Source organism: Marmota flaviventris, chromosome 7 (assembly GCF_047511675.1).
Source record: "Marmota flaviventris isolate mMarFla1 chromosome 7, mMarFla1.hap1, whole genome shotgun sequence".
In the NCBI taxonomy this organism is placed as follows: Eukaryota; Metazoa; Chordata; class Mammalia; order Rodentia; family Sciuridae; genus Marmota; species Marmota flaviventris.
Window position 1 is genome coordinate 127,670,236 of NC_092504.1, and position 13,507 is coordinate 127,683,742.

A 13,507-nucleotide genomic window follows, 5' to 3' on the forward strand; every position below is an offset into this window, starting at 1 on the left:
GTCCAGGGAGGAGGAGCTTGAGCCCAGAGGAAGGAGTCAGCCCTGCAAACAGACCTCAGCCAGAGGAGAGGATGGGCCCTGACTGTTTGTCTCCCACACTCCCAGCTTCTGCTGTGACTTTTGCCAGCAGAGCCCATTAGAAGCCAGATAGACAGGGCATCCTAGTGATGGGGTCTCTTTCAGGATTGATTTCCTCTCCTAGGGATGGACCTGGGAGGTGGGGGGTGGGCAACTGAAAATGACCAGTGCAGGTGTCACAAGGAGAGGAATGTGATGGGGTTGGAGGTGGGGGCAAAGAAACAATTCCCTGAATAAGTGACTTTTGAGCTGAGAGCTGAAGAAGAAAGAGAGAGGCTGTGAGGAGAGGAGGAATGAGCAAGAGTAGGGTATCAATTGTTGGAGATTTTCTGGAAGATCTCAGCACTTTTACATAAGGTGCATTATCTGGACCAAGGTAACAGTGTCCATCAGGAAACGGATGATGACAGATAAGTGAGGAAGCTGTCCAGTGTGAACTGGCCATGTGTGGTCATTCTAGTGCTCAGTAAGATGTTAGCACAGGAAATGTACAAAAGAAGGAGCCAAAGTAAGAACGCTGCCAATTTTTTAAAAATCAAGCAATTCTATTCTCAATTCCAGCAATGTGCATAGGTATTGATGTTATGGAGCCCTCTGTCCTGTGTGGACTTTTTTATTTAACCTTTTAACTGAGATTTCACATGCATACTGAAAAGTGCACAAAATATGATGTAGAGTGCTGTGATTTATCACAAGGTAAATATTTTGCAGCCAACACCAGGATTAAGAAAACTAGAATATTGCCAATGACCCAGAAGCCCCCCATCACCACTTTCACCCACCCTAAAGGTGAACATTTCCTGATGTTCTTGGCAAACACTTCCTTGTTTTTTTGTTTTGTTTTTGTTTTTTTGACAGTGAATATATCCCTAAACACAATATGTTGGGCTTGACTTTTTTGTTTTTTGAGAAAGGAATAAAATGATATCATAGAGTTTATATTTGTGCTTGGACCTTTCTGCTCAGTGTTGTTGGTGATACTCATAAATATTGTGGCCTGTGGTTAGAGTTTGTTCACTTTTCTCTGCTGTATGGAAGACTGTGACACGATATTGTACGATTTATGAATCCCCAGTTTATTTGCTGTATTGTTGGTGAACCTTTGGGTGGTCCCTTTGGGGGCATTATGGACGACGTGGCTCTGGTCACTTTTGTGCATGTTTCATGGTACCTGTGGCTGGACGTTTCTATTTGGTTCATATCCAGAAGACGAATTGCTAGATTATAAGGATGCATGTAGTGTCAGCTTTAGTAAATAATCCCAAACTATTTCTAAAGTAGTTGTACCAATATACTCCCACCAGCAGCATCTGGGAGTTTCCCTGACTCCATATCTTTGCCAACGTTGTCAGTTTTCATGATTTTAGCCATTATGCTGGTTTTGTAGTAATATCATGTTGTGAGGTTACTTTGCTTTTTTTTCTGACTGATGAATTTGAGCTCCTTTTCTTTTGTTTATTGGCCATTTGAAATATTTTGTGACATTATTGTTTAAGTCTCTTGCTCATTTTCAACTGGATTTTTTATATTTTTCTTATTGAATTGTAGGATTTTTAAAAAATATTCTAGATATGAACCCCTTGTTGGTTAAATGTGTGGCAGGCTCTTCCTTCTCTTGCACGTCTGTTCAGGTTTTTAAAATTTTAACATCCAAATCCTTTATAGGTTTTGTTTCCTTTATGTTACTGTTTTTTTTGTATCCTGAGTGTTCAGTAAGTCTTTTCTTTCTCTGTTATATCTTCATCTATATTATTTTCTAGAAGGTTTACAGCTTTATTTCCCAAGTTTATATTTAATATTTGCTGGGAATTAATTTTTGCATATTGTATGAGGCAGGAGTCAAGTTGTATTGAAACACATTTTTTTTTAAATGATCTTCCATTTGATCCTGTGTATCACCGTCATAAATCAAGTATCCAAATGCGTATGGTCTGTTTGGAGCTTTCTGTTTCTTTTGTTTGTTGTATATATGCTTGCACCAGTATCACACTATAGTTTTGTAACATGAGGTTATATTTAGTAGATCAAGTTCTCTTGTTCTTTGTTCTTGGATAGTCTTTGACTTTTACATTGATATAATATTTTTAAATCATCTTATTAAGTTCCACCCAAACAAATCAGTATCAACAACAAAAACTTAAACTATTGGGATTTTGATTGAGATTACATTATCTGTAAACAAATTTTATAAAAATGGTCACCTTTTTAATATCAGGTCTTCCAGTCCATGAAAATGGTATACTCCTCTATTTATGTAGCTCCTTGAAAAAGTCTCTCAGTAAGGACCGGGATTTCAGTCAGTGATAGAGCACTTGCCTCACATGTGGGAGGGTCTTTTCAGCATCCCAAAGAAATAAAAACCTTTCAATATTATTTCATAGTTTTTCTGAGTAGAAGTTGTAGCATATTACTAGATTTATTCCTAGGTGTTTGGCATTTTTTTCATTAGTTGGATATTGTGTCTTTTTTAAAACTTATTTTTATAATTCTTTTTTGCTAGGATATAGAAATAAACAGTAGTTGTTTTTTATATTGACCTCACATCCAGGATGTCACTAACTTAGGAAATGAATTTTTGTGATTTATCTGTAGATTCTTTAGTATTTTCTAAATACAAAACTACATCATCTGATAATATTGGCAGTTTTATTTCCTACCTTTATGCTTTTTAAGAATTTTCTTTGCCTTCATATGCTAGGTACAATTGTGAATTTGTGCGTTTATTGTACATTTCCTTGCCCATTTCTGGGTCTTAGAAGAAAGACTTTGAATGTATTTTCATTAAGTATGATAATTTTTGTAGATATTTTTCATTTTAAGGGTATTCCTATCCCTAGGTGGCTAAGAATTTTTGATTATATGGATCCTGATTTTTTTTTCAAATGTTTTTCTGTGTTTATTGAGGTGTAATTTTTCTGTTTATATGATGTTGACTTTTTAACTGATTTTCAAGTGTTTAACCAAACTTACATATGTCGAATATCCCAGCTTGACTATATTTTTTTATGTTCAGTATCATTTTCTAACCATTTATTTATGCTTTTGTGTTTTTTTAGATTGGCCTGAAGTTTTTCTTTTTAATAACATCCTTGTCAAATTCTAACACCAGGGTCATATTGGCCTTAAGAGTGTACATTCTGTTCTGTTTTCTGGAAGGGTCTCTGTGTTATCAGTGTTATTTCATCCTACTGTGTTTGGCAGAACTCATCAGTGAGGCAGTCTGACCTTGAAGTTTCCTTTGTGAGAATATTTCAAATCCTGGATTCTATTTTTTGAATAGTACAGCAAAATTCAAAAAACTGAAATACCTTTCATTTACTCTTAATTATAAGTCATATATTTGTAGGATTTATCCTTTCATCTAGATTTTCAAATCTATTAACATAAATTTGTCAATCATATCCTCATATTTTAAATGTCTGTGGAATGTATAGGGATGCCACCTTTTTGTTTCTGATATTGGTTATTTGAACCTTCTCTTTCTTAATTGTTCTTTAAGGAATTTATAAATTTTTATGTCTTTTAAACAATCAGTTTCTGGATATGTCTATCTTTACTGTTGTATATTTCATTAATTTCTGTTCTTATCTTTTATTTTTTCTTTTTAATATTTTCTTTCTATATAAATTGCTGAGTTTTTTTTCACATCTTGAATTATGATACTTTGGGGTTGGGGGTGTAGCTCAGTGGTGGAGCACTTGCCTAGATTGTGTGAAGCTTTGGGTTCAATGCCCATCACCAAACCAAACCAAACAGAACCAAACCAAACAATAAAGTGCTTAGTAAATTGATCATCAGCCTTCTAATGCATTTTAGAACTGTGCATTTCTGTCTGAACATGACTTTATCTGCATTCCACAACTAAATTTTGATGAGTAGCTTGATGATCATTGCACTCAAAATAGTTTCTAATTTCCATTTTCTTTTCTCTTTTTTTTTAATCGTAAGTTATTTAGATACATTTTTTTTTTTATTTTCAAACATGCAGTTAGAAACCGTAGTCATATCTTATATGGTTTCAGTGCTCTGAAATTTATTGACTTGTTCTATACCCTGCTTGTGGTTAATGTTTTGTAATGTTAACATATTCTGCTTGAGAAAAACACATATATTGCAATTGCTGGTTAATGATTTATGATTTATTTATATTCATTTGATCAAGATGAGGGCTTGTGATCAAGTGGTTCATATCTTAACTAATTTTTTAATCTTTTGGTTCTGCAGTTATAGAAGTTATATTCATTTTTTTTAGTGCCATACGATTTATTTTTTTTTTAGTCATACATGACAGCAGAATATATTTTGACATATAATACATACATGGAATGTACATACATTAATCATAATGTCTATTCTATTCTGCTTGCTAGAAGTTATATTTAATTTTTCAATTATACCTATGGTTTTGACTATTCTTCGAGTTAAGTTTTTGTTTCATATGGTTTGAGGCTGAGGTATTAGGTGTATATATACTTATAATTGTAACATATAATTTAATAATAATAAAAATGGGCACTTTATTATTATGAACTATTTATCCATGTTCCCAGAGTTGCTTAACACATCATTATTATAGTTAGAAAGGATTGATTTGTTTTCAGTGTTTGGTATCTTTTCTATACTTTTACTTTCATCCTTTATGCATCCTGTTTTTGGATGTGTCTTATAAATAGTTGTTTGTTTCCTTAATTCCTTTTGAACATATTTGCCTGATAATAGGATAGTCAATGTACATGTGACTTGGTTTTTCACCTATTTTATTAATTGGTTTCTTATAACATATTTTAATTCTTAACAACTTTTTGACTCAAGAATGTGTAATTACTGCTGTTCTTAAAGTCTGTGTTCAGTTAGATTTTCACACATTTACAATTTTTGTTGTACTTTCTTCTTCCATCTTTGACCTTTTTTTTCTGGAATTGTTTTTTTACTGTCTAAAAATATCCATTATTCTTTCTTTAGTGAGAGCCTGTTGGTGGAACATTTTCTCAGTTTTCACATGTCTGCAAATATTTTCATTTTTGAAGTATATTTTGGTGCTGAATGATTGGCAGTTAATTTTTTTTAAAGCATGATCAAGGTACTATCCGATTGTCTTCTGATTGACATGGATAAGTAAAATCTCACTGCGAATTGTAGCTACTTTGTAGGTCATATGTCTTTTTTCTTTAATTGTTCTTTTCTTTTCTTTTTTGGTGCCAGAGATTGACTCAGGAACTCTTAACCACTGAGCCTCATCCCCAGCCCTTTATTTTTTTATTTTGAGACAGAGTCTCACTGAGTTTCTCAGGACCTGCCTAAGTTGCCAAGGCTGATTTTAAACTGGCAGTCTTCCTGCCTCAGCCTCCAGAACAGCTGGGATTACAGGTGTGCGCCACTGCGCCTGGCTCTTTAATGGCTTTTAAGATTTTCTCTGTGACATTTGTTTTCTGTCATTGTATTATGGTCAAGATATTTGTGGACTTTTAAAACTGCTATGTGGAAATAGTATGATTTCTTTAATCTTTCTTACATTGGTTTTGTAAACATCTCATCCCCACTACCATTTTCTCCGTTTCTCCTGACATTCCAATGACATGAATATTTGATCTTCTAATTGGATGTACTATGTGTACTATCTGCTGATTTTTGTGTTTTGGTTCCAAGTTACCATTTTTCAGCTATATTTACTCTCCTTTTAAGCTTGATAATTCTTAATTTTTTTTAAATTCTAAAATTTTCATTTGTTCATTTTTATAATTCACATTTATTATAACATTCAATTTGTTGTTATCATTTTTTGAGTGAGTGTAGTTTTTTTTAACTTCATAACTTTATATTAACTTCAGTATCTTGAACCCATATACATCTCTTCTTTTGTCTGTTATTTCCTTTAGTTTTTATTCATGCTATTAGGTCATCCTTTATGCCCTGTGACTTTACTTTTGATTATGTACTGACTATTGCATTTGTACTTTGTAGAAGCAATCTGAAGCAGAAGATGATATTATTTTCTGTAAAAGAGTTTTTATTGTTTCCAGTTGGAAACAAAGATCACTTTAAATGATGGATTTCAAAACTAAGCTGTAACCTGGGTGTTTTTGCCTACTTAAGACTATAGGAGGGGGATGGGGCTATAGTTCAGTTGGTAGAGTGCTTGTCTCTCATGCACAAGGCCCTAGGTTCCATCCCTAGTACCACAAAAAATAAATAAATAAAAATTAAAAAATAAAAAGATTACAGATGGATCATGGGTTCAAAGCCAGCCTCAGCAAAAACAAAGCACTAAGCAAATCAGTGAGACCCTGTCTCTAAATAAAATGCAAATACGGCTGGGATGTGGCTCAGTAGTTGAGTGCCCCTGAGTTCAAACCTCAGTATCAAAAACAAACAAACAAAAGATTGCACTTAACATTAGAGTGCATCCCAATCCCAAAAGAAGGAATTGTTCCTTCCCTACCTCTTTGGTGGCACTGACTCCTGTTCTGGTCTGTCCAGTCCACAGTTCTCTCATAAAGATAGGGGGAAGATCATTGGAGTAGAGGGAGGAGGGATGGGAACAGGGAGGAAGGTGGAATGAACTTGACAGAATGACACTGTGTACATGTGCAAATGTAATACAGTGAATTCCACCTTCAGGCATATCTATAAAACCCAATTAAAAACAAATGCATAAACAAACAGGAGGAAGTCCAGTAGCATAGAGGACAGAAATGGCGGAGGGAAGAGGAGCATGAAAGAGGAAGCACTGGAGCAAATTAAATTCCATGCATGTATGATTATGTCAAAATGAGCCCAACTCTTATGTATAAATACAATGAACTAATTAATAAAAGCATTAAAAAAAGAAAAAGAACATTTAGAATGTCAGGGGTTCAGGACCCCCCTCTGGAAGAGACACATGCCTTCCAAAATAATAGTTGTCTCAAGGGCGGGGCTCTGCAGCTTCCCTTTCCCCCAGGTGAGATAATCTGTCTCTTTAATTATTTGATATTTTGAAGTACATTTTGTTCAGTTGTACAGATGTCGTCCGTGGTGGATATTGGTTCAGATAGTTTTGTCATTCATAAGGTAGGTGCTATTATTAACCCCGTTTTATACAAAAGAAAACAAAGGCTTTACAGAGATCCAGTGACTGGCTGTAGGTTTCCTAGCAAATAAGCGGGAGCCTATTTAATTTTGTATTTATTTAGTATTTTTTAAGACTAATTGTAATGGCATATATTAGTCTTATTTTCCTGCCCCAACCCCACCCACCATGAGAATCTTTTAAAAAAAATTTAAAAAGCTGTGGACTCCTTTGCAAAAAAAATGACAGCTTCAAAACTTGCCACAAAGTTTTAGGAGCTTCATGGATCCCTGGTGAACTAGAACCTAAGGGCTTCAGGGTAGGGGATGTCACCAGAGATGGAGGCAATTTTCATTACACAAAATCAAAAGTGTGATTTCTTCAGCAAACTATCCTGACTGAAATGAGCTTGAGGACCAGCTGTATTTAGAGTGCTAATTTGACAGAGAAGTGAAATAAAGAACAGGCAAATTTCTGCTTCTGGCCATTACTGACTAGTGATCGGAGCTGAATGAGTACATTTAAGAGAACTGAGGACAGACATGGAGGCCATAGGTGCAGACTAATTAAGGCTGAATCGAATCATGGCATCTGAGCTAGAGTGATGGAGACCTTCACAAGTAGGGGAACTCTTCATTTGGCAACCAAAGGTCTCCCCGTGGTAAGAGAAAAACAACAGAGCAGTGTTCTAGAAACCCCAACTGGTAAACAGGTGCTTGTTATAGAGTAAATCCTTTCATCTTTCTGAGTGTTAGCTAAGTAACTACCAGGTGCACTAATTAGTAAATGTTGTCCCATTGTATACAAAAACAGTTGAATTTTGTCTTAGCCCCTAACGGAGCTTAATGTCATAACTTGCGCATGTAGGGAAATCTGTATCTGTGTGTAAGGCTGGCTTATTAAACTTGCATAACAAGCAAGTGCTACTAGCCAGAAGCAGGAGTAGCCAAGAGCAGATTTTGCTTGCTTTATTTAGGAATTCCTCCTCCCTGTTATTGTCAACTTCAAGACAGCTTTACTTATTCCCCACATCAAGCTGTCTTGAGACTTTGCCTTGTTCCACAAAGAATCAATAAGAACAAACATGCATCATTTGTGTAGGATTTGAGATGACTTTTGACATCTTGGTATTTATAAAACTGCTCTCAAAACTCAGGCAAGGGAAAAACTGCTCCAAGCTTCCCTAAAGACATGTGAGGAATTTGAGAGGTTGAGGCAGATTTCGTGTTCTAGGAACACTGCAGATACTGTCCTGGTTTGCCATCTTCACGCCCAGGCAGGACCTGCTTTATGAAGTCAGGTTGGAAATTATGGTAGGATTCCCAGGCTTGGCGACAACCTGGTCTGTAGTGGTGTACAAATCAGGAATTGGGAGTGTGGCATCTTATTGCTGTGATGGTGGCCACCAGCTCTGGGCCTTGGAGGTGGAAGCCCATGCATGCCTGGTGGCCCCGTGGTGTGCAGGGAACACCAGGGGCAAACGGGAAAAGCTCGGGGCTGCTCTTTGCATAGCTTTTTCGCGGTCTCTCACTTCGCTGAGCTCCACTGGATTCAAATCACAGTGCTCCCGTCACCAAACCTGTACTGTGTGAAGTTCTTTTTCTGAGTTTGACTTTCTTGTCTAAAATGTCACTTAATAACCTTTTGGCACCTGTTGTGAAGAGTCCCTCCTTGCCGATGTTCTCGTGGGTGTCAGGAGCCACAGGTCCCCACTCACCCCTGGGCGTGGTAACTGAAGGCTTCTGCGTTCAGAGATGTTGCACTTTTCACAAGGATGCTGCTAAAGCCAAGGGATGTTTGTCTGATGGTCAGGCAGCTTAACAAGTCAAGTCAGTGTTGGGGCTTTTTGAAGAAGACATTTTGACCAGCAGCCTTCCGTTTCTGTCTCGCTTGGTCCTTTATCCCTTACCCAGTGCCCCTTTCCCTCCTTCCTTACTCCCATTTTTCCTTCCCTCCTTCCCTCCTGAGCACATTTTAAATACTCCGTGGGTGGAGAGGGTCAGTGTTTTCCTCTCATTCTCCCTGATCCTTCCTGCCCTCCTCTCTTCCACCTCCTTTCTCCCTCTTCTTGCCCAAATGCTTCTCTCTGATGGTGGCAAACTGGGGTCACCTGGGAGAGGACTGGGTGGGAGACGGAGGAGAGGCTACTTCCCATCTGTCCGTCCCTCTCTGTGTTATATGGTTGTATTACAGGAGTTTGTATTTGGAAAACACGGTTAAACCAGACCACCGCGAAGAAGTCATTATCCCACTTTCCTCTGGCCAGTTCCCCCTCCTGTCAAGTGCATGTTCTAAGGGGCTCAGGCTGGTTATTTTTTTCAAAGTGTTCCGAAGTTGCCTCTGGCCTCCAGATTGCTTCAAATGGCATCTCACAGCTTTGCTGTTAGGTTATTGACACATCTCTCAGGGAGCCCTGGATGGCTCAGTTTCCTAGCTGTGGCATCCATTCAGGAGATCCACTGTGCTTCTCCTGTCACCGGGACATCTGGATTAGGAATTTTCCTGTGGATGACTTGGAGAATATTATGCTAAGTGAGATAAATCAATCCCCAAAAGCCGAATGTTCTCTCTGACAAGTGGATAATGGGGTAGGGGGCATAGGAAGAAGGAGGAACTTTGGGCAAAGGAGAGGGTGGGAGCAGGAAGGTGGTGAAATGAGATGGACTTCATTACCCTAGGAACATGTATGACTGCACATTTGGTGCAACACTACATCATACACAACCAGAGAAATGAAAAGTTGTGCCCCATTTGTGTACAATGAATCAAAATGCATTCTGCTGTCATATATACATAATTAGAATAAATAAATTTATTTAAAATAAAAGAATGTTTGTGAAAAACTAAAAAAAAAAGAAAAGAAAGAAAGAAATTTTCCTGTGGATGAGAACAACAGGAATCTTTTGTGTTTGCATACAGGGAGCCTGAGGCTAGGTGAATAGGCCCAGAGGTGACTAAACCTGCTCTCCTTTCTCTGTAGACTTGCTAAGCAGCTGTTTGCCAAAGCGAAGGTCATGAGGGACTTGGACTGCTTTCACACCTTCAACCCAAAACCGTGAACTCTGCCCACCTAGTTGTGTTTTTTATTTCCTAGATTATTTGCCTTTGATGCTTCTTAATAAATAAAACTATATGTTTTAATAGTACAAATGAATTTTGAAATTTTGGGGCTAACCTAGGAACTAAGATAGTCTTTAATAAAAAATAACAGGACTTAGCAGATTTACATTTGGGCTCCATAATTGAGGCATAAAACGAAATCAGTAATTCATTTACTCTTTTTTAAACCAGATACTTTTTATCACATTTACATATATACTGCTATAATGAATAATGCAGGATACATTATTTTTTCTAGAAGCATCTTTGTTATAAATTTTCAAATCTGCGTGTCCTAAAGCTAAATTTCAAAACATGATTGTTATTGTAGTGGCATTATTTTGTTAATGAACAATTACATTTTTAAAAAATTAGTGTTACAATTAGCATAGAGTAGAGGCAGAAGAGATAACATTCACTGAAATGCTTCTGTGTTTCAGGCATTCTGCCAAGAAATTTTCATACCTCACCAATTTGATTTTCATTAAGAACCTTGTAGGTTAGCTATTATACCCTCTGTAACAGATGAGGAAACTGAGCATGCAGAGAAGTTAAGTGTCTTTCCTGAGGAGACCCTGATAGGAGCAGGCTGAGGCTGGATTTGTACTCAGTTTTGACTGAGTTTGGAAAGAGAGAAGGACGAAAAGGGGAGATGAGGAAAAAGAGGAAGAGGCCCTCAGAGTGCATTCTTTGGTAAACTAGGAAATTGAGGCAAAGTGAGCCCCAGTCTTGGAAGTGAAACCTTGTTTGTGAGATGAGGGGACCTAACAGAGTCAGGCAGTACCTTTTTCTGAGTTTTGGTGTCACTGGCTAGTAGCTGTCATGGGTTACAGTTATACAGCTCCATGCCAGGGAGGAAATCTGTAATCATGTCTGGGCTTCCCAAAAAAAGCTTTCCAGAGTTGCCACATTTCAAGCCTTCTAGTTCAGCTCTTTTGGGGACCACAGTGTGGATCCATTCCAGGATTATGAATTTCGCATCCTGAGGAAGATTAGACAGGTACCTGTTTATAGGGGTATCCATCCAAGAAAAGAAATGTCTAGGTGTATCCAGAGAATGGTCAATCTCTGAAAAGTAGTGTCTACCAAGAGGGGAAAAATATAAATGCAATGTGCCTCATTGATTTTTATTAATGTCATTTGTGTTACATAGCATACAGACTTTTTGTAAGTATCATTTTTTTTTTCTTTTGTGGACATTATCAAAGTTTTTGTAGGACCATTATCCTAAAAGGGTCCAATTAAAATTTGAAGCCTCAAATTGTTACTTTCCCCTCAACTTCCTAATAAAAGTTATCGTTTCCCCTCTGAACCTTCTCATCCTGAGAATGGAAACTGAGAGGCTACCCTGTGATCTAGCAAACAGGAATTGTGTCCAGCTCTCTGGCTAGCTTGTAACCTGGCTCAATTTATATCAGTCTGTTTGCTGGCTTTTGTTTCTGTAAACCAGAACAGCTGCTTTCTTCAGGATCAGGGGAGAGAGAGACTAGCTATTTCTCTCCAGTTTTGTACAAATTGTATTAAATTCATTTTTTCATCATTTCCATTATTTGCTTATTTATTATGTGGATGGGTAATGGAATCTGTCCATCCGGGATCCATGCTGGCTCCCAGCGTGGCTGCCAGTAACAACACAACTTGGGATACTTCAGTTGCTTTTCAATTTAGACATTGGTTAAACTGATGGAGATTTTAGAAGGTCTGCAAGTAGATATAAGATTTGTAGACTTAATAGTGAAGTACATTTTTTCTGGACTTGAGGCATACCCCTTTCTACAGCTTCTGAAAATGGATTATGATTCAAAACATTAGAAGCCAGTACCCTAAAGTCTTGTATTATTCAGCTCTGAACTTTCCACCAAAGATATTTTATAAATTAATTGTTGTGCTTGCAACAGGATTGGTAAAAATTGGAGAAAGTCTTATACCATTTCCAGGTAAGTTTTTGGCCTTCCAACCAGTTAGAAATGTCCAGTTTGCTATATATTATTTAAACAATAGGAATGTAACCTGTTTTTGACTACAATAATAAAATTGTTTATGTTCTCTCTTACTCTTTTTTTTTTTTTGGTATCAGCAATTGAACCCAGAGGTGCTTAACCACTGAGCCACATCCCCAGGCCTTTTTATTTTTTATTTTGAGACAGAGTCTCGCTGTGTTGCTTAGGGCTTCGCAGAATTGCTGAGGCTGGCTTTAAATTTGTGATCCTCCTGACTGAGCCTCCTGAGCTGCTGGGATTACCTGTGTGTGCCACCATGCCCAGCTTACTCTGTACTAATACCCACATGTGGCTTCTTTAACTGTAGTTCTCAGTTTCTTATTGTGGGGACAACCCAAGAGGTGTGGGGCGGGGTGGAGAGAGAGGTGCCCCTCTTCCCTGCAGAACTCCTCCCAGGGCCTCACTAGGATTCTCTGTAACACAGAGCACAGAGCTGTGACAGGTGGCATCTGGCTCCCCTGGTTAACTCTCCTTCCTCATAGGAGCATGGAGAGACACCTGGGGTGCAGTGCAGAACAGTGAGTGGCCTTGCCCTTCTGCACTCTGAAGCTGACCCTTCTGATGCTGAGCCCCATCTGGTGCGTTTCTGACTGGACAGCAGGGTTCATCGCTAGGACCCATGCACTGCTCCCTTGAACAGCTGTCAGGAGGCTCATCACAGGATAAGAACCTCTTTCTTTCTTCCTGGCCTTTGTTTGGCAGCTGGACCTCTACTTTCCCAGACATTGCCCTGCAGGAGTGGAACCTGTGATTCCTAGAAGCTGCCACCTGTCCATCCACTTTAACCTGTTTATCTGCTCCCGCCTGCTCAGCTGGCCCCCTGCCTGCTCCCCCTCACCCCCAACACCCAGTTTCCCCTCCCCCTTTGACCCCACTTTATATGCCTGGTTCTATAGAGTTTTAATGAGGAGTCGAGTCCTTCTGATTTGTAATAGAGTTGTAAATTTGTGAGCCATTGTCTTCAGAACTCTACTGACCTTGTTTGCCCACACAAGCACCTTGTGGTTTTCACAACTCAAGTCGCACCCTAATAGAAATATAATCCATTCCCTTTTCTTAGTGCTCATAAAAACTTTGGTTATCTAGCAATAGACACCTCTTACTTTTGTTTTTGTGTTCATTTCAGGGATTGCACAGGGATTACGTGCACTTGGGTATTTAAGCTGCACAAAACCTTACTGCGTGTGTTGTTTTACCCAGAGACTCCTAACCACTGAGCCACATCCCCAGCCCTTTTTATTTTTTATTTTAAGTCAGGATCTCAGTTGCTTAGGGCCTCACT

The 13,507-nt window shown here is 38.2% G+C and overlaps 1 protein-coding gene across 1 annotated transcript in view; it reads left to right on the plus strand.

Moving 5' to 3' along the window:
* Tbc1d9 (TBC1 domain family member 9) overlaps positions 1-13,507 on the plus strand; it is a 110,023-nt gene that overhangs the window by 2,938 nt on the left and 93,578 nt on the right. The window lies entirely within an intron of this gene.